Below are 23,392 nucleotides of genomic sequence, written 5' to 3'. Positions count from 1 at the left end.
TCTTTTGTTCTTTTTTTTTTTTTTTCGTTTGTTCTTATAAAAGATTGAACATCACTCATCGCATCTAAATTTTTTTTTTTTTAACAAATGGATACTTCCAAAGGCACCACATCACCGTTGCATGTTACAGTTTTCTGTGAATGGATACTTCCATATATACCTTGCATTTTGACTTATAGTATTACATCAAATTATAGTGACAATAAAAATTTATTTCCTTCACTATACCAAATAGTCTATCGCTCTTTTTAATTGTGATCAGTTGGCTATAAGAGTTTGGAAAACCTAACTTGTTTCATTTTCAAAAGCTCAACCTATGGAAGATCAATATTATATACTAGATTGGAAATTACATATACCAGATTCAGTATTTGATAAACAATGATATTGTGAAAACAACAAGGATATATAGTTTTTATTTGTCTAATTTTCTCATTCTATTTACTATCTTTAATGTAGACTAAAATCCAAACTAATTAAGCAAGGAACTATATATGCTAAAGGTGTCCAATATTGAACATCGTCCAAATCCATAGTTAATAAAAATGATGAAGAAGGGAGCTGTACATCTCTCAATTTCTCTCCTCAAACTCTGATAGGGAACTGTATTGTCTTACAGTGTGAGCGAAGAAGGGCATGTACTCATTGTTTTTGGAATCAAACCCAATCCCAAAAACTTCAAATTAATGTGGATATGGATGCGTACCTTCTTCACTTGTTGGTAAGAATTAAGATGTCTCAATATTAGTCAAATTAATAATTTTAGTTTCCACCCATTATCAAGTCCTTAATGCAACACATGCGTACCTTCCTGCATCAGCAATCAATCTGGTTGGATTGGACATGAAAACTTCATAAATGGAAGAGGATGACAATTGAAACTAACTAAAAGGAGAAAAGTTCTATTAGAAAATTAAGGAGTTGATCGATCCAACAACTGAAACTAAGAGAAGGAAATTGCCTGCTATTAGAAAATTAGCGAGTTGATCAATCAAAGACAATCGGAAATAAGCTCTGTCGGTTGGCAGCTAATCATACTTGTATTTCGTCCACAGATGTGAATATCCAATGCCTCTCCTCATCCTCCTCACGCAGAAGAAATATCTTGGTCTCCTTCCAAAATCCCACCAATGTTTCAATGCAAATGCCTTGCAGTTGCTGTTGCAGGAGTGCAATAGAGCATAGTGAATAGCATACTCCATAAATCCTTATCACTGTATGCTTCGAATATCCTTATATCAAGAATTGTTCCTACATCAATATTCCAACAATAACCACCACTATACAGAGCAAGGTATTCATTTAAAAGCAAATGATAAAGACAATCATAGATGTTACAATTTTAGATGGCTAGAGATTCTTGAAGTATTCAATCCCCTAGAACGACTAGATTTCTTAAAAGCATACTCAGACGATGCCTCCATCGCTTCTACCTAAACTAAAGCTGCATGAAGGCCAGAACATACACACCCAAGCAACGGAGGAATCTCCTACTTCTATTACACTCTCTCACTTCCACCATCACCATTTTTGAATCAGAATCTCATTTCAGAAGAGCTGGCACAGACAGATAAAACCCAAATTCTCATTGTCTCCAGCAAATGAGCTTCAAAAACCAAAATGACAAAATTTCCTGCTGGCACAAAAATTAATGAACTTTCCATCCACCAAAAGATAAAAACAAAGTAATGAGCTTTCCAGAATTTCACCACACTGAACAAGCACTCACCCACCAACAGATCCAAGCAAAAAGTAATCTAAAAATTATTAAGAAGCTATGAAAATCTTGAACACCCATGATACAAATAAAAGGGCCAAACATATTTTTATTAGAAAAAGTAATGAGGAATTAACATATAAAAGCAAATTTTGCGATCGAAAAAAGCAAAACTGATAGTGTAGGCGAGAAAATGCTTACCCAGATCGTCCCATATTGGGGTTTGAGGGTTCGTCCTATCATATTCTTGGACCTACTTTATATATGTATATATATATATATATATTTTTTTTTTTTTTCTAATGCACAAATAGTTTTAAGACCAGAATATATATGTGAATATATAGTTGGATTCACTGAAACAATTTTTATCATTTCTTATTTGTAGGTGTTTTGCAGCTTCTTGTGAAAGGTGCAAACATAAGGCTTATAAGATGCAGGATGACACTTGCAATTTTTATCATTTCTTACTTGCGGGTGTTCAGCATCAGTTATAGTTGAACTCTAATGTCATCATCATGAAATTCTCCTATTTTTATCAAATCTGACCATGATTTTCCTCTCTTAGCAACAGTAAGATGCAGGATGACACTTGCAAATTGGAAACAGATAGACATAAGCAAAACTCATACATATAAAGAGATATAAGTGATAGGATAGGAGATCAGAAACAGTGTAAGGACTGAAACCAGCCACTGATGCATGAAGCACATTCCTGTATGAAGCAAAATTATATAAAAACAATTAAAAGGACAACTTAGACGGAGAAATTTTTTTAGATAAAATCCAAAAGACGGTGGAAATTGCAAAAGATATCAAACTCAACAACTTTAAATAAGCTGCCTTTAATGAGACAAAGTTAACTACACTATGAAGGAGCATTGCTTTGTCCATCAATGTCGAAACTATATTATTTCAGATATAGGTTAGAATTTCAATAAAACTCAAGCATCAATCTTTAACCAAAATCGACTGCAAACATCCAAGTATTAAGATGTCAGGACCCGTCCAGAATTTCTTCCCTGGAACCCTAGACAAGCCCTGATCCCAGGAAAATACCACCGAACCTTCCAACGGAAAATCTGGCAGCACCTCCCCTAAGGGTAGGACTTACCAAAAATTACCTGCACTGAAAACACACTTCAAAAATTCATCCCCTTATTCTTCCCACATTACTACAATTTGTTTCCACAAATTTACAGCACTTCAAATAATTACAACAGCAACCCAGTGCATAAATGATAACTACATGTCCATTATAGTATACAGAGCATTATACAACAAATGTGGAATTAATACCATGACAGATAAAAAACAATACAAGATAGAGAGGAAAACGGGAAGAAATACTTCTTGGACTTCGGCAACGAACTGAGACGTTGGGCTAGTCCCGGATAATCAACGTCTCCCAACCTGGACCTAGGGGAACGGAATTTAAAAACGTGGGATGCTAATCATCTCAGTGAGTGACCCTATCTACTGTACACCTTTAATATTAATAATATAAAAAAAAATAAAAGGAATTTAGTCAACCAATACCGAACAATTAAATAAATAAATAAATAAACAATTGAGATAACAATTTCTCTCAAAACCCTCACTATTCACTCCATTGGAAATGTCCCCCTTTTAAAACATTTTCACAAAACCTGATATTCGTACTTCCCAAAAACCAAGGGACCAAATAATTTAATAAACAATAAATAAATACCCCAAATATAAATAAACTGCAATAAATTATAATAAATAATTTTGTACTCTTTGGGGTTTGAAATTTCTATCCGAAAAATTTGTACTTGACGCACCACACCATATACCAGTGATGCCCTCCGATACCCAGAGTCCTGAGCACCGACTGGCGGGGAGATTAAAGAGAGAAACTTGCAAACGGCACTTTGGCGTCCCGACAGTACAGCTGCTGAAACCATCATCCCGGCCAAGGGAGGGGTGGCTGTGGCCAATATCAAACTTGCCTGCCCACGGTCCAATGGCAACTCACGGGTGAAATAATAATACTTGCACGCTGAACCACATATACATATACCAAAACACCAATACTGTGTGAATGCGTCTAAAATAATTATTAAACCAACCGTACCGTTTTCCAAAATTACCGTGGGAAATATACCAAATTTTCGCAAAATACCATCCCACATATTTTTATTTAACAAACCGGTACGAAAACATCGATGATCAATAAAACCATAATTTTCTCGTAATACGAGGTTCAACAATTCAAATACCGCGGGCATAATTTATAATTTAAACCACCAACTTAAACAAATATTTTTATAAAATATTTAACCCAATTATGCCCGAAAAATAACACTTAAAACCACGTACAATTATTACTGAAATATACTTTGCTCATGCACAATAAATAAATTAAATCACAATAAAACCATAACTAAATTGTACCACATGAGCATAATTTAAATACCAATTAAACACCAATTAAACATAATTAATTGCCCAAAATATTTTTGAAGGTGGGTCACTCACCTGGAGCACGCAATTAATCTAAGATCCACCATGGGATCAATTCCATGATTCACCCGTGCTCCTAGAACAAAATCCAGACACAGTCAAATAAATTAATATTTTAATCGGGTAATAATACCCGGTACCCGGGGGGTCAAACACAAACGTTATCCAAAATAATTGAATAATATACCGAATCGAAGCTTGAGCAACGAAGATCACGGATTCGGTCTTACTTTCCGGTGATCGGACCCGAGGTGGCCGGAATCTCGCCGAAAATCTTTCGGGTTTCGACTCTTCAATTCTCCCAAACCATCACGAATTGGCGGAAACGGATGTCGGATTCAGGTTCAGGAGGTCGAACACAGTCGGGAGGGATCGGCGGGGTGACTGGGTACTCGCCGAAACAGTAACTTCCGGCGAGCCGCCGCGGTCACCGGCAACCGTCGCCGGCGGCGGCCCGTGCGGTGGCCGTTGGCTGAGATTTTTGGCGGTTTTGTAGATCGAGGGGAGAGGGTTCCAACGGGACCGGCGATGAGTAAACGGAGGCCGGACGGCGGAGAAATCGCGGTTTGAAGAATTCCGGCCCCTCGCCGGAAAAAGCTTCGATCCCGGCGCGTCGGTGATCCGGTGGCCGTGAAATTTGGTGGGTCAGCCGGGCTTGAGGAGGTGGTGAGGGCTAGCTAGCGTGTGTGGCCAAAAAATGGCCGGAAATGGGTCAATCGGCGGTGGCCGGCGGTGGAGGGAAAAATCGCTGCCGATCTTCGCCGCCTCCATATGGTGCAGTATAATATCAAACAATATAGCATACAAATACATGTACGTACATAAACAAAAAATACTTGAATAAAATACCCTTAAATTTCAAATATCACTTTGAAAAGGGTTTAAGTTTTAATAATCGATCGGAAAAAATATTTTGACACCCTCGAATATTAGAGTTATTCAAACTCGGGCAACGAATTTGCTTCGAGACAAACGGAAAGAACGCTTTAAGACAGATAAAACGAGAGATTAGATGCGGAAGGGATGCACAACAATGCACAGTCCCTTAGGAATACTAGAACCTAGAGCTCTGATACCACTGTAACAGCCCAGACCACCCGCATGCGATATTGTCCGCTTTAGGCCGGGCCCGCACGGTTTTGCTCTTCCCGACCCCAGAACAACGGTGGGTCACAGGAAAAGGCCTCGCAATGGTTAGGGGTCCCACCCCTACACCTGCCAGTCCCACTGGCCCGGGCCTCCCAGGCCCAATCACGATATTGTCCTCTTTGGCAGCGGAAGCATACCTCAAGGTTTTGTTAAGCATCGCCGTTACACGGTGCGACCACGTAGGCCTCGCAAGGAAAAGGTATCTACACCCACTTATATGGCATGCTTCGTTCCCCTTTCTAACCGATGTGGGATGTTACAAAGAGCTGTCAAAAATACAAGCTACAACAACCTTTTACTGAATTTTCCAAATGGGTTAGAACTTGAGCATTCCAACAACAAATTGAAGTTAGAGACAACCACATAAAAAAAGTAGCAATGATTTTAGCATGACATTGAATTATTGATTAGTAAAAATATGCAAGTTGAGGTCTTTGACCCTCTCTGTTTTCTCACTTTAACATGAGGTGTGGGACCCAAAAACAAAAAAAATCCAGTCACATAAGCTACAAGTTGAAGTCTGAACACAATGACCCCCTCACCAAATCCATTTAATTGGTTTTTACACCATTGCTTCACATTCATGCATATAAAAATACAACAACCACATTAGTAACAAGAAAATTGAATCCATTCCCTTCGTTTTCTCCATTTTCCTCTAAGACAAAGCTGGTAAATGTTGCAACAATCTTAGGTAACATATTGTCCTAATTTGGTTTAGCTTTTTGGATCGGAATGTGGACATTTAATAAATAATTTTGAAAAAGTGAACTCCCAATAGTTGATGTAACATCCCACATCGGTTGGAAAGGGGAACGAAGCATGCCATATAAGTGGGTGTGGATACCTTTCCCTTGAGACGCGTTTTGTGGACCCACAGTGTAACGGGGTCGCAAAGCAAAACCGTGCAGTCTGGGCCCAAAGCGGACAATATCTCATGCGAGTGGTTTGGGCTGTTACAGACAATTTAGTGTAACATCCCACATCGGTTGGAAAGGGGAACGAATCATGGCTTATAAGCGTGTGGATACATTTCCCTTCAAGAGGTCTTTTCCTGTGATCCACCGTTGTATTGGGTCGGGAAGAGTAAAACGGTGCGGGCCGGGCCCAAAGTGGACAATATCTTGAGGCAGGTGGTCTGGGCTGTTACAGTGGTATCAGAGCCGGACCCGGATCGGTGTGCCGGCGAGGACGCTGGGCCTTAAGGAGGGTGGATTGTAACATCCCACATCGGTTGGAAAGTGGAACGAAGCATGGCTTATAAGCGTGTGGATATTTTTCCCTTCAAGAGGCCTTTTCCTGTGATCCACCGTTGTATTGGGGTCGGGAAGAGCAAAACCGGTTTCCTAGTAAAATTGTAGTATCTTTTAGAGAAGGTTCAAAATTTCGATATTAATGAAAATATTAAAGGTTCAAAATATGAAAATATCCATGAAAATATTATAAATTATTGAATATCGATAAAAACTCATAAAAAAAGTAAAGAAAATTGATGGAAATTTATTTTAAAAAATAATTTTTTTTATTAAACCCTTAGAATTAGCGTATTTAATTAATTAGTTAATTAACTATTAGAATTGCAAAAATATTGAATGAATATTATAGTTTTTTTAATCAATTTATAATAAACATAATAATTAAATGTATACTATTATTAATAAAAAAATATAAGAAAATATATATTCAATAAAATTATTTATTAATTAAAATATATAAAATAATTATTACAATTGTATTATATTTTATAAATGTTATTTCAATATTATAAGGGTGATTGAGAATTGTTTATATTTTTCTCATTTCTTATTTTAAAATATGAAATATAAGAAATAATTATTAAAAAAAAAATATCCCGTTAATAATTTTGCATCTAATTGTTAATATGGCATCAATATCGAAGTTTTGGATTTTGATTTGTAGAAAATACATTTCGTCCATATCTTTTAATTTTTTTTCTACATTCTAATTTTTATTTACTTTATAATATTTATAAAAATATTATATTTATTATTGCAAAAAGAAAAATTATAGGTAAATTGTAACTTGCAAATATTAATTTTCTCTACAAATATAATAAGTAAATTTATTTAATGTAATTTTAAACATTATTTGTTAAATATGAATTTTTTTTTATTTGCCGAATTATTGAAAAATAATTAAAAGATAAAAGAACACTATCAATAATATTAACTTAGCAAAAAGTTTTACTAAATATCAATAATATTTATAAAAAAAATTTGATTAAAAATATAACAAAACAATCATACATATTTTCAAAATTTTTATGAAAATTTCATAAACAAATTTTAAATTTCTATAGAAATTATGGATTTATTAATCAAATTGAAAAAAATTTGATATGGATATTATGAGGGAAATTTGCATATAAATTATAAAAAAAAAATTAAAAATTTGTATAAATATTATGAAAGTTATATCTATTTCCATTTGGGAGTTAAATTTTCTTTTGATATATTTATAAAATGAAAATTTTGTAAAAATTTCACAGGAAATTTAGATATTTTAAACCTTACTTTTAGAAACCCTTTATGCTCAATTGACTTATAATCACTAAGCAAAAAATTGTTTGTGAGAATCTAACCTAAGGTACTAATCTGAAACTTTTTAGCGGTTCTTTGGTTAAAAAAAAAAAAAAAAAAAAGGGGGGGCAAAAATGTATTAGAAAAAAAAAAAAAAAAACACCACACACACACACCAGGAGGGAGGTTTGGAGACTTGCCGTGGAGTAAGGTGGCGATCAGTCGGAAAGTCAACATGGACTCGTGCATATGTAATTTGGGTAAAGCTGATTGAGCTTTTGAAACCCCGAATGAATCATCCGCTAACCCGCCATCCATATAATCGAAGTTCAAATCGAATTTCATTATTATTTAATTTGTGGACCAAAAAATCCAATTTTATTGATCTTTGCTAAAATGATTTTCCTCCAGTTTTCTTTTTTCTATTTTTTTGGTTGTTACTTGTTGCCAAAAAAAAAAAAAAAATTCTCCAAAATTAATAGTGAGATCAAGACATGTCCTTAAAAAATAAAAAATAAAAAATAAATAAAAAAAAGATGAAAACAACTAATAGATACGTAAAATGGGTGGAACCAGCACAAAAATAAATGAACACAACTTTCTTTCTTTCCCTTTTTGATATATAGGGGTATGCAAAAATTTTGAGTAACCAATCAAATCTAATCCAAATAATCAATCTAATCCAATTTAACTAAGTTAGATCAGTTATTTCATTGTAATTAAATTTAATTGGTTTCAAAAATTCAAAAAAAATAGTTAAATTGGCTTTAAAAGTAAAAAAAAATGGATCCAAACTAAACCAATTAAACGATAAATCAGTAAAAATATATATTAAAAAATAACTAGTAACTTATTTTTGTTTTTTTTATTTAATATTTATATTGATTTAAATTATTAGTTAAAAAAATTATTTTTAATTGATATATTATTTTAACCATTTTTGTTTTATTTATTTTTTTATAGGATTAAATATTTTTATTTTGCAAAATATTGAAAGATTTAAAAAAAAAAATTTAAGCATTTTATCCTAAACATGCAAAAATTATGAATTCAACTACCTAATATCTAAAATTTTAAAAATAATGTTTACAAGTCCACATCCAATCCAAAAACAACTTTCCAATCCAAACTGAGGATTGGATTTGAAATTGAAGAACATTAATCCTACTAACAATAATTCTAGGGTTATCAATTTTTTTTCCCCAAATTATGTGGCAAAATACTATTGATGTAGGGGGATTTTTTTAGGGAACTTGGTCCAATACCCATCAAAATAGGTGGGTAATGAAACATGCCCCTTCTCTTTCAAATTTTTTTTTATCTACCCACCTGTTCCTATTTTACCTTTAATGAAAATAAACTCTTTTTTTTTTTTATTTCCTCCTTCCCGAGAAGCATTGCACTGCTTTCCTTTCTTTCTTTTTCCCAAACCCACACACAATTCCATTGAACTTTGAAGATAAAAATTTGATGAAAAATGTAATTAAACTCTTAAAAGCCAAGAAAGAGTTGCATAGGAGCTCAAGAATTTATCAATTTTTGGAACTGAGCACCATTTTTTAAATATGCTATGTTTAGATTCAAATCCAGACCATATATGAACATATAAATACCTGCCAAGTCCATTCACTCTTGTTGCTTGGTTTGTAGTCAATTAAAAGGTTGCAAGAAAGGCCAATGCTAACGTTGAGAGCTGCAGCAACCCTGTGTAGGATATCAATCCCTTTAAATGCTCCATCAATGGCACTACATTGCTTGCTGATTTTACTATTAATTTGGAGGAGGATTGTCATTTTGAGCCGAATAGGTATACAAGAATTCTAAAAAGTTCGTCAGCTGTTTTGATGAACTAAAAGACCTAATAAATTGGAATGTTCAAGAAAAAAAAAAGGCATGACAGAAGTGAGTTTTCATTTTTCAACCAAAATTACAACAATGCATGTTTGAATTTGGAGAAGGTTGATATAAAAGATTTATGATCACTCGCAAGTACTAAAAATTCTGGTAAGATTTTGAAGCCCATTTGGTTGAGCTACAACTTTGTCAATTTTAGACCAAGATTGTCTTATCGCAATGTAGCAACTCTCACTGGTATCCTGTTTTCATTAGGCAACAAAAGAAATGCCAATCAATAAGACAGCTTTGATTTAGCAAAAGGCAAGAGAGTTGTCTAGTTTATTACTCTAAAATCCTTGGTGGCAATGAGATGGTGCCCGTTTTGTGGTGTAATGTCATCGAAATAGAGTATTGGGGCAGAAGAAGCCAAAGCACTAATGGTAATATGGGGGTATTTTAGAGGAAACCATGATGAAAGCACTGAATATTACCAACAGAAACAAAATCATCGCTTTAACCAAACCTTCAAGTAATGATCATTAATCAAATTTTGGAACTTACTTCCACAATAAGACCCCCCCAATGGCAATAATGGGGAACTTTCAGCAGAGGGGTTCTTCTTAAGATCCATAATCAGCTGTGCATAATCTGCCAAAGCTTTTGCTGTGCTGAAGAATCCAAGTTTACTGGTATTTTGAAAAGCTTATTCTTTGGAACCAAATGGCACTGAATCTCCATAGTAACGATGCTGCAATGGAATAAACATCTAGTTTTTATCTTCATTTATTTAATTCCTAGCCAACAAGAATCAATGAAAATTCCAATTTAATTTACATTTTTTAAATGCCACTCCCTTTTTGCCATAGTAATTAATTTAGCATATCTCTATGATCAATAAGATTGACCTTGAAATGCTTGCTTAGTTTAGGACTTTTCAGGGCCTTTAAGAGTTTGTATTTTCAAAGAGTACTTTGACCCCTATATGCAACAAAAAGCCATTGAAACAAGAAGGTAGATCAACAATGAATCCAGCAAAAGCTGCAATACCAGTTATAATGATGGCTTCATCACCTGTATAGACAAAGATGGGCGAACTAGCATTCGCCCCGCCCCAGTACTTATTATTCATTATTTATCTTTGTTGCAATGTGGCATTGCTCTCTGGCTTGTAATTGAAATGATTAAGTGTTTGTGTGTAAAAGTATGTCACAAACTCCAGCGGGAGTTTGATGCCAGGCTCGCTCATTGTCATGTTTCTTTTTGCCATTCCAAATCCTGCCGTCCTGAGAGAAAATGTTGCGGATGCACATATTGGAATGACAAGTAGCAGCAGAGGCAATATTAGCACTTGCAGTGAAAATTTTTGTAGCATTTTGGTTCCCTTTGATTCCATGAACAAAATGGGGATCTAGGCAAATACTAGAAATTGCTATGAGATTTATATTTAAATTAATCATTCTATTTTTATGAGGTTTTAATTTGTTTTGAAAATTTTATATTATGTGATGATTTCACAGCGTAATGACTAGCTAATACAATGACACCACGTAGAAAGTAACTGTATTTGATAAATTCCACATATTATCCAATAATTTTCTGCCACATCAGGTTTTGGTCTCATACTAAAATAGTTTAGAGAAATGGCAAAGATAATAAAACAATTTGCACAAAGCAACTGATCTTTATGCGATAGTCAACAAGAAACACGGTAGTAAAAACAACTCTCTCAAAATGGAATATATTCCAAACATATATGCCATGGTTCCTTACTTCGACATGATAAAAATATCTAAATTTGATATTTTTAGATACTTTTTCAGACCTATTGCCGATATTAAGTAGCAGCCAAAAATTTGTATCCATTTTTCATGATATTATGCATGGATCAGATATATCATGGCGAATTCTTCAGAAAAAACTGTGTCTTCCACAATGGAATCTGATAAGTGAGATTTCGAGTAAGTAAATAACTAAAGCAACTTTTAGAGAGGAGGGGGGGAGGGGGGGGCTGTTGTGGTGGAGGAGGAGAGTAAATTAATTGATTTTTGTTTTCATAAGTTTGTTTTCATAAGTTTCAAGTAAATTAATTGATTTTTCATACCAAATTAATAAACGCTATGAGCTATAAGGAGGTAGTGGAGTTTTTGCACAATACATTTTGTCATAGAGGAGAAGAGGTTAAAATCAAATCTAACTCGTATGATTTAAAGGATCTACCTTTTGCAATTTTATATAATAAATTTTACAAAATTAAGCATACAAGCCAATCAAAAATGAAATAAAATATTTATTATTATAGCTAATTACATCAGTGTGTAAATTTAAATTTATCAAATAATTTTATCAAATTTGTTATTATAATTATTTTTATATTATATATGACACCATAGAAATTGTGGTAATGGATTATTTAATACAACTTAAGTAATGATAAAAAAACATAAGGAAAAAAAATTAACTCATTAACAAACAAAAAATAAAATAAAATAAAATAAAATTGTGCAAACAAAATTACCAACGGCCTATCAGTAATCCTGATGGCCCCTGTCGATAATTTTTCTAGAAATTAACATGCTTGCTGGAAAAATTACCGACAACACCTATCGATATTCCTGATAGGCCTTTCAGCAATTTTTTATGTTAATTTTTTTTATATATATATATATAACACTTTATATGTTATTACAGTTATTTTTATATTATGTATAATACCATAGAAATTGTGCTAATACATTGTTGAATGCAACTTAAGTAATGATTTAAAAAAAAATAAGAAAAAAACAAATTAACTCATTAACAAATAAAAAATATATATTTTCAAAATTACCAACAACCGGTCGGTAATCCCAATGGCCCCTCTCGATAATTTTTTCATAGATTAACATGTTTGCTGGAAAAATTATCAATGGCACATGTCGGTATTCTCGATAGGCCCTTTAGTAATTTTTTATATTAATCATTTTTATACAACACTCCATATATTATTATAATTATTTTATATTATGTATAATACCAAAGAAATTGCATTAATACATTATTGAATTCAACTTAAGTAATGAAAAAATATAATAAGGAAAAAAAATAAAAATTAGCCCATTAACAAATAAAAAACCTTGTATTTTCAAAATTACAAACGACACGTCGATAATCTCGATGGCTCTTGTTTGTAATTTTTCTAGCGATAAACGTGCTCGCTGGAAAAATTACCGACAGCACTCATCAGTATTCTTGATAGGCCCTTCAATAATGTTCTATGTTAATTATTTTTACACAACACTCCATATGTTACTACAATTATTCTTATCTTATGTATAATACCATAGAAATTGTACTAATACATTATTGAATTCAACTTACGTAATAATAAAAAACATAAGAAAGAATTTTGATGGGTGCCGACAGTAATTTTCCCAGCAAGCTTACAAATTTTGGAAATATTATCCATAGCTTCCATTGGTAATACCAATGACCCTTCGGTAATTAAGATGATTTCAATTTTTTTGTTCTTTGGTAACATATTATTGCATTTTTTTATTTTTTTTAATCATTAAACATGGTTGCACTCAATATGTTCTATGGCCCAATACATAATATAGAAGTAGTTGTATGAATCTTGATGATTTGTTTAAAAAATTTAAGATGAAAAATTATCGATGGGCCATCGTTATTACCAATGGGTTCTATTGGTAATTTTTCCAGCAAGCTTAATAAATTTTGAAAAGATTACCAGTGGCTTCCATTGGTAATACCAATGGCTCTTCGGTAATTGAGATGATTTCAATTTTTTGCTCTTTGGTAACATATTCTTGTGTTTTCTTTCCTTATGTTTTTTCTATCATCAAATGAAAATTGCACTTAACATGTTCTGTGGTGCAATACATAATCATTGATATTACCGATGAGAGCTGTCAATAATTTTTGCAACATTTGAGAGGCTTTCTGGAAAAATTAAATTACCGATGGCACGCATCAATAATATCAATAGACATTTGGTAATTTTTCATATTAATTTTTTTAAATACAAATTATCGAAATTTATTACAACTACTTTTATATTATGTAATGTACCATGGAACATGTTGAGTGCCACCATCTTTTATGATAAAAAATAAAAATTAAAAATAAAAATAAAAAATAAAAACATAATAAAACATTAAGAAACAAACCAAAAAAATTCCCAGTATTAAGATTACCGAAAGGCCATAGGTATTACTGTAACATCCCGTCCCAAATTATACCGAAATTTTTGCACATTGACCGAGGTTGATTGGGTTTGACCATCGTTGATTGAGAGGTTCCAACTTTGACTTTTTGATTCGGATAAAATTCCAGGTTGACCGAGGAACCATTGCAAAGTACACATCGACGTGAGTCTGTAGACTAGTAGCACATCAAAAACAGAGCCATGGTTTGAAAGTTATGAGCAAAATAAGCTGAGGTCCGAACTATCCGAAGATGCTGAAGTTGACTTTTTCTTCTTGTAGAATTGAACTTTGACTCATGTATGATTGTGAAGTACTCGTCAATACGATTTCGTAGACTAGTGGCACGCCTGATTTGGACATGTTGTTGGAAAGTTACGGACCTGTGAAGTTTTTTCGAGACAGCTGTCACTATTTGTCAATCTGCAAGTGTACATAAACAATAACACCACGTGTAACATTATAAAGGGTGCCATATGTCACGACAAGAAAATGCCACATTTCAAACAATTAAATATTACATTATTTTTATTATTTTTATTTTATATTATATTACTATTTTATATATTTATTTATTTATTTTCTTTTTCTTTCGGGGCACGTGGGGAAAGCAACCCCCTTCTTCTTCCTTTTTCTCCTTCTTCTTCTTCCTTCTTCCTTCTTCTTCCTCTCTCCCTCCCGTCGGTCCCTCTCTTTGTCTGCATCTTTTCCGGCCACACACACCAGGCGACGGGATGGCCCATGGCTAAGCAAGCTTGGCCATTGAATCTCTTACCGGTTGGCCAACGGATGCGCTGGGATCGGTGCCCAACACCTGCAATCGGTGTCCTCCCTGTTGGCCGGTTTTTCAGCGGCTATCGATCATGTGATGGGTCCTTTTCAACAAATTTGAGCCCCCTGAGTCCGTTTCCAGGCTCGGATTGGCTCAAATCTTGCTCATTTGCGAGATATGACTAGAGCCCCTTTCAGCAGAAACTTCACGACAGGATTCCGGAGACCTTCGGTGGCGTTGGACTAATTGAAGGTATATTCTTGATGTTCTCACCATAAGCTTCAATTTAGTACTTAGAATGTGAATTATAGTTGAATATTTAGAAAGTTGCCATTGATGAAGCTAGGATTTATGTTTATGTTGAAATTGGACAGAAATTGAACAAGTTTCTACTAATTGTTGTTAGATTTAAGTTATTGATGATTGTTGGGAGTTAAAGAAATGACTAATTTGAATTAATTGTCAAGATACTGAAAAATCCCAAATTTGCAGTTCAGGCCATACGGGTTCATCTTGTATTTTATCAAATTAAGGTGGACAATGTTGATAATATTATGCAGAAGGTGTAAAAGGATTGTTACAGATTTTTTTGTGAGGTTACTTGATATGTTGATTGGAATTATTATACGAAAATTATAGCTAGCATGTGTATAGATTAATATATATATATATATATACACCCAAAGCTCTACCAATATATATATATATATAATACGTGCATGACTGTTGAATCATTGTTGAAATGTTAGGTAAATTAGAATGCTACCTGTGAATTCAAAAATGTGCATGTATTTTATTATGCGATTTAAATAAGATTGTGTGCAAGTAAATTTCAAGAAGATTTATGAAGACATTTCTATTAATTATTGAGCTCAAAAATTGTATTTATGCATTTCTTTATTAATTATTGATTTACTAATAGATCTGCATGAATGAATTTTAAGTGACGGGGTTATATGATGATGGTGTAAAGAAAATGTGGATTATATAAATTTGAGAGGAAGTATTTAATCCAACTGTGTTTATGAGATTTTGATATTTGAAAATACACGATTTATTAGATAATATTTAATCTTATGTATTTAGCCATATATAACTTTTGATGTGGCTTCACTTGTAACACCCGGTCCCAAACCACGTCGGAATTCGTGCACGTTGACTGAGGTTGACCGTTGATCGAGTGGGTCAAAAGTTGACTTTTTGTTCCAGTTGAAATTTCTAGTTTACCATGGTACCGTGGCGAAGTGCATGATGCTCCGAGTTCGTAGACTAGTAGCACGTCGAAAAGGGAGCTACGGTTTGAAAGTTATGGGCAAAACAAGACGAGGTGAAAACTGTCCAAAAGGTGCCGGGAGTTGACTTTTTATCGTTGTATAATTTTGTTTTGACTTTTGTAGTTGTAAAGTACTCGTCGATACGAGTTCATAGACTAGCGGCATGCTTAAATTGGACATCTGGTTAAAAAGTTATGGACGTGTGAAGTTTGTCGAATACCGTAATATTTTATTATATATGGCTTAAGTGCATAGTGACGCCACGTGTCGACACCTGATTGGTCCACGTGGGTGAACAGTATCACCCACGGTGGCTTTTATTTGGCAAAAATGACGGGGGAGGAGAGAGAAAGAGAGAGAGGAGAGAGAGAGGGAGAGAGAGAAACGACCGGCCGCCGGAGTTGTCAAATTTTCCGGCCGATTCTTGCTACATGCGCCGGCCAGACGGGAGCGCCTCCTCATTCCAAAATCTCACGGCCAACCGACCGGCGACGCACCCGAATCGGGGCTTTTTCCAACGGCGGCACCGAATCCTTCAACCACCGAGATCTCCACATTCCGGCCTCCGTTCTTGTCACCGCCGGTACCGTTGGAACCCTCTCCCTTCAAGCTACAAAACCTCTAAAAATCACGGCCATCAACCATTGCACGCGCCGCCCCCGGCGACGGTTGCCGGTGACAGGGACAGCTTGCAGGAGATATCCCTGTTCCGGCGAGTACCCAGTCCTGTCTCCGGTCCCTCTCCACTAATTTCGACCCCCTGAATTCAAATTCGGTGTCCTTTTCCTCCAATTCGTGACGGTTTGGGAGAATCGAAGAGTTGAATCCCGAAAGTTTTCCGACGAGATTCTGGCCACCTCGGGTCCGATCTCCAGGAAGTGAGATCGGATTTGTAATCCTCGTCACTCAAGATTCGATTCGGTATATTACTCATCAATTTTGGTTGTCGTTTGTGTTCATTCCTCGGGTACCCATTTGGGAGTTACCCGATTAAAATATTAATATATTTTGTTGGTGTATTGTGGATGTTTTAGGTGCACGTGTGGGTAGTGGAGTTGATCCTGCGGAGGATCTTAGCTGATATACGTGCTTAAGGTGAGTGACCCATCTTTAAAAATATTTTGGGGTAATTAATTAAGAGCAAGGTGCAAGAAGGTCTTGATTCGGAGTTTTCCATAAGGAGGGATGGAGCCCTCGGGTATAAAGGACGACTTTGCGTTCCTGATATCCCAGAACTCAAGAAGGAGATCTTAGAAGAGGCGCATAGCTCGATGTATGTGATGCATCCTGGAAGTACCAAAATGTACCGAATGCTTGTTAAGTATTATTGGTGGACTGGCATGAAGAGAGAAGTGGCAGATTTTGTATCAAAATGGTTAATTTGTCAACAAGTAAAGGCGGAAAGACAGAAGTCTTCAGGACTACTCCGATCCTTACCTATTCCCGTGTGGAAGTGGGAGGAACTCAATATGGATTTTGTGTTCAAGCTTCCCTCTACGCCCAGCAGATATGATGGTGTTTGGGTGATCATTGATCGTCTTACCAAGTCGGCACACTTCTTACCGGTACGAGAGCGTTTTTCACCCGAGAAGTTAGCCTAGTTGTTCGTGCAACGTATTGTGAGTCTTCATGGAGTACCACTAGCCATCGTGTCTGATCGAGATCCACGTTTTACTTCACGACTATGGCGGAAGTTGGCAGATGCACTAGGAGCAAGACTTAACTACAGCACTGCCTTTCACCCGCAATCTGATGGACAAGCTGAGCGCACAATTTAGACATTAGAAGACATGCTAAGGTCTTGTGTTATGCAATTTTGCGGTAGCTGGGATGAACAATTGCCATTGATAGAATTTGTGTATAACAACAGTTATCAGGCGAGTATTGGGATGTCCCCGTATGAGGCTTTATATGGGAGGCAGTGTCGAACACCTTTCTGCTGGAGTGAAGTAGGAGAAGAGAGACTCCTTGCAACGAATAATGCAGTTGGATCTGAGTATTTACGGATGACCTTGGACAAGGTGAAGATCATTAAGGATCGGTTGAAGGTTGCCCAAGATCGACAGAAGAGTTACGCCGATGTGCGTAGGAAGGATTTGGAATTCGAAGTAGGAGATTGGGTATTCCTAAAGTTATCTCCATGGAAAGGAGTAGTATGCTTTGGTCGACGAGGTAAGTTGGGTCCTCGTTATATTGGGCCTTACGAGATAACGGAGAGGATTAGCCCTGTGGCTTATAGATTGGCATTACCAGAAGAGTTAGCCCGAGTGCACAACGTATTTCATGTTTCGATGCTACGGAAATATATTGCAGACCCATCACACGTACTCGAGACTCCCGACATAGAATTAAAGGAAGATCTTTCGTATGTAGAGCAACCAGTGCAGATTTTGGATCGCGAGGAGCGGGTGCTACGTAACAAGACTATTCCTCTAGTTAAAGTTTTATGGCGGAATCATTTAATCGAGGAAGCAACATGGGAGCCCGAAGCGCAGATGCGTGACCAGTATCCCTATCTGTTCCAGTGAAGTGCGGAATTTCGAGGACGAAATTCTTATAAGGGGGGAAGGTTGTAACACCCCGTCCCAAACCACATCGGAATTCATGCATGTTGATCGAGGTTGACCGTTGACCAAGTGGGTCAAAAGTTGACTTTTTGTTCCAGTTGAAATTTCTAGTTTACCATGGTACCTGGCAAAGTGCATGATGCCCCGAGTTCGTAGACCAGTAGCACGTCGAAAACGGAGCTACGGTTTGAAAGTTATGGGCAAAACAAGTCGAGGTGCAAACTATCCAAAAGGTGCCGGGAGTTGACTTTTTATCATTGTATAATTTTGTTTTGACTTTTGTATGGTTGTAAAGTACTCATCGATATGAGTTTATAGACTAGCGGCACGCTTAAATTAGACATCTGGTTAAAAAGTTATGGACGTGTGAAGTTTGCCGGATAGACCTGGCAATTTAGGTCATGACACGGTGACACGACTCGAAAATGACACGGAATAAATGGGTTTGGGTTTATTATAAATGGGTTCGGGTCATAATCGGGTCAACCCGTTTAACACGATTATTAATCGTGTCATTTTCGGGTTGACCTGTTTAACTCGAAATTGACCCGTTACGATCCATTTATTAAACGGGTCAGTTTCAACCCGACACGATTATACACCTATTACAACCCATTTAAATTTAATATTAAATTAATATTTTATTACTAATATAATATTTAATAATTAAAAAATATTAGAAATTAAAAATTTTATACAAATAATTTTCTATTATTAATTTTTTAAAAACAAAAAATATATTTTTAATAAAACAAAAAAAAATAAAATTCAGATCTAAAACTCAAAAGTCGAGAGTCAAGCCCTATTTTTCAATTTTGCATCTTATTCTCCAGCACACAACGCAGCCACCACAGACCACACCAGCCAGCCCCATCTCCAATCTCCATCAGCCATCAAAGCCTCCTTCCTCTACCTCTGCTTCTTCTCTCTGCCTCACCAGCCAGCCCCATCTCCAAACTCCATCAGCCATCAAAGCCTCCTTCCTCTACCCCCTGCTTCTTTTCTCTGCCTCACCAGCCAGCCCCATCTCCAATCTCCTTCAGCCATCAAAGCCTCCTTCCTCTACCTCCTGCTTCTTCTCTAAGAACAAAGGAGAACAGTGAGTCGTTTGAGAGTTGAACTGTTGAAGCAACTGACAGTTGAAAGAACAAAGGAGAACGATTTGGGTTCGGCATTACAGGGTCTTTGAGAGTTCTCTGCAGATTCTTGACGAACGGTGAGTCGTGCTAAACTTTCAAATTTAGTTCTCTGCAGATTCTCTTTTGTCACTTTCAATTCATTTTGTACTGATATATTTGGTTGTATCTGAATCTTGGTCGACGCTGCAACTGCTATCTCTTTTATTTGACAAAAATTCCATTCCTTTAGACATCCCCGGTATACAAGTTGTCAGAAACTTTATCTTTCCCCCATTAATGATTAAAAAGCATCTCAGCACATGACATTTAAAAGTAAAAATAACAAATTAAACATACATATATATATATATATATAAAAATATATATAAATAAATATATATATATATATATATAAAAGAAAGAAAGACTCTTCCAATAGCATTTGCACATGCACCTGATGTGAAAATATATATATATATATAAAAGAAAGAAAGACTCTTCCAATAGCATTTGCACATGCACCTGATGTGAAAAAATATATATATATATAAAAGAAAGAAAGACTCTTCCAATAGCATTTGCACATGCACCTGATGTGAAAAATAATGCCTAATACCACTACTACTCGTGCTACTCCATTCTTTATCTCTTTCTTTTCCCTCTTTCTTTTTGGGGTAGGAGATTAATTTGGTTTCTAGTTTTTCAAGAAATTATTTTACAGTGACCCACTTGGAGATGAAGAGTTTTAAGGATGTAAATTTTTTTTTGGCTGCTTTAACATGTGTATGAAAGGGGCAAAAAGAAAAGGGGTACCTATTTGGTTTGACCAATTATGTTCTTTTGGCTGAAAAAAAAAATGATTAATAAGAATTGGACAGCATGAAGCAATAATTAGATTGCCGCTAAAAAGGTAAATAATTACATCTTCTTCAATTAATTGGTATTAATCTTATAAATTTGCTCTATATATTTGTGGTTCTAAATGGACAGATATAGTTTTTAGATAATTTTCTTTTCCTTACTCTCCAATTAATTAATGTTACTTTTACATATTTATTCTTAATATTTGTGGTTATAAAATGAATGTAATATAATTTTTTTGGTCTTTTTATTTAATCTATCTCCTATATATGTAAATGCTTATGTTAGAGTTGGTATTTATCAAGAAACAATTTGTTAATGCTCTCGATCCTCTTCATTTTTGTGGTATTTCTCATTTTCTCTTGCTTCATTTTAATTTTGTAGTTTAGAATACATTTTATATTGTATTTTACTTCATATGCTTGAGTAGTGTATAGATTAAAAAGGAAAGAATTAGACAAATTTTAACTTTAAAAAATGTTGATGACTCAAATAAGAAATGACAATGCATATTAGCTAAATTGTCATTGTTGGAACTTGGAAGTACTAATTTGGAAGATTGCATAGATATTTAGCCATCTTGTACCTCTTATAGCTTGGGAAATGAAAAAATTATATATGTGCATATGTGTGAATATATTTTGCTTTGTGATTTGGAAATAAAAAATTATATACATGTTTATTATAAGGTTGTTATAATATTTTATTTTAATATATAATTTTTTTTGGTTTGAAAACATGTAGATAAACATGGATGGACTTCAAATAAATCTTGAATCAAGTAGCTTTGAAATGCCTATTAATTTAGAAGATGTTGCAAGTCCTATGGAGGGAGTCACAAGTGGGCATAAAGTGAAACGCAAGAGAAAACTCACTTCAAAGGTTTGGTCTTCCTTTGATGTGCTTCCTTTGGATGTTGATGGTAAGCAAAAATGTAAATGTAAAGATTGTGGTACCATTTATCTTTGTGATAGTAAATATGGAACGGGAAATTTGGTGCGTCATTTGAAAAATTGTGTGAAAAGAGACACTCGTGATATTGGTCAATTATTGATATCTCAAGATAGAGGGACTATCTCATTGAATGCATCTAAATTTAACTTTGAGCATTTTCGAGAATTGGTAACTTCGGCCATAATCATGCATGATTTGCCTTTCCAATTTGTTGAGTATGAGGGAATTAGAACCATATTTCAATATTTACATCCTGATATACAACTTGTTTCTAGAAATACTGCTAAGTCGGATGTTCTTAAAATGCATTTGAAGGAAAAATGTAGGATAAAATGCATGTTGGAAGCAACTCCTGGTAGAATTTGTTTGACTTCTGATTTATGGACTTCTGCAACTACTGATGGATATATATGTCTTACTTGCCATTTCATTGACAAAGAGTGGATCTTGCAAAAGAGAGTGTTAAATTTCTGTTATATGCCACCTCCACATACCGGTATAGCATTGGCAGAAAAACTATACTCTTTGTTGTGTGAATGGGGAATTGAGACAAAGTTATTTTCTTTAACTTTGGATAATGCTTCTGCCAATGATGTCTCTGTTGATATGTTAGTTACTCAATTGCAATTAAAGGGGGCTGTAGTTTGTGATGGTGATTTTTTTCATCTTAGATGTTGTGCTCATATCATTAATTTGGTAGTACAAGATGGGTTGAAAGATATTGATAATGTTGTTCATAAGATTCGGGAAAGTATTAAATATGTAAGAGGGTCACAAGTAAGAAAACAGAAGTTTTTAGAATGTGTTAAATTGTTGTCAATGGACTCTAAGAGAGGTTTGAGGCAAGATGTGCCTACTAGATGGAACTCTACATATTTAATGCTTGAAAGTGCATTGTACTATCGACGTGCCTTTTGTCATTTGGAGCTAACTGATTCAAATTATAAAAGTTGTCCTTCTAGTCATGAGTGGGAGAAGATTGAAAAGATAAGTAGATTCTTGGGTTTGTTTTATGATATCACTTGCATATTTTCGGGCACTAAATATCCTACTTCAAATTTGTACTTTTCCTCGGTTTTCTTTTGTTATGTTACATTGAAGGAAAATATTGAAAGTGAGGATGATTACTTGAGAACCATGGCTAATCAAATGCTTAAAAAATTTGAGAAGTATTGGTCAGAATTTAGTTTGATATTAGCCATTGCAGTGGTTGTGGATCCTCGATATAAGCTTCAATTGGTAGATTGGTGTTATAGAAAAATTTATGGAGCAAGTGGTTCTATTGAGTTTATACGTGTGAAGAGCAAATTATTTTCAATATTTAAGGAGTATGTTCAAAAAAGATCTTTGACATCTTCTACACATTCTTTGGAGAAAGAAAAGAGTAACACATCTTGTGGTGTTGGAGAAGATGTCATTTCTTTTAGAAAGACAGCTAGTTCCATTTTGAAAGTAAATAACTCTTAAATTTTTTATTAATTTTAATTGTTTGTATTTGTGTTAATTAGTGATTATTTATAATTTTTTGAAAAATAATCTTATTGAAATTTTTATTTTCTAACACTGTAGGAATTTAATATTTGTGAAATTGAAAAGTTAGGTGCCAATACACAAAAATCACAATTGGAGCTTTATTTAGAGGAGCCAAGGATGGCTACTGAAATTGAATTGAATGTGCTTGATTATTGGAAAGCAAATCAGTTTCGTTATCCTGAAGTTGCTTCAATGGCTCGTGATCTATTGAGTATCCCTATATCCACCGTTGCTTCTGAATCTGCTTTTAGCATTGGTGGACGAGTATTAGATCAATTTCGTAGTTCATTAAAGCCTAGCACTGTTGAAGCGATAGTTTGTACAAGAGATTGGTTATTTGGGCAAAGAGGTAATTATTTTTATTAATGTTTTCTTTATTTCA

The sequence above is a fragment of the Ziziphus jujuba genome, chromosome 2 (genome assembly GCF_031755915.1).
Source record: "Ziziphus jujuba cultivar Dongzao chromosome 2, ASM3175591v1".
In the NCBI taxonomy this organism is placed as follows: Eukaryota; Viridiplantae; Streptophyta; class Magnoliopsida; order Rosales; family Rhamnaceae; genus Ziziphus; species Ziziphus jujuba.
The sequence above is the reverse complement of the archived record's forward strand: the minus strand, read 5'-3'. Positions refer to the sequence as shown.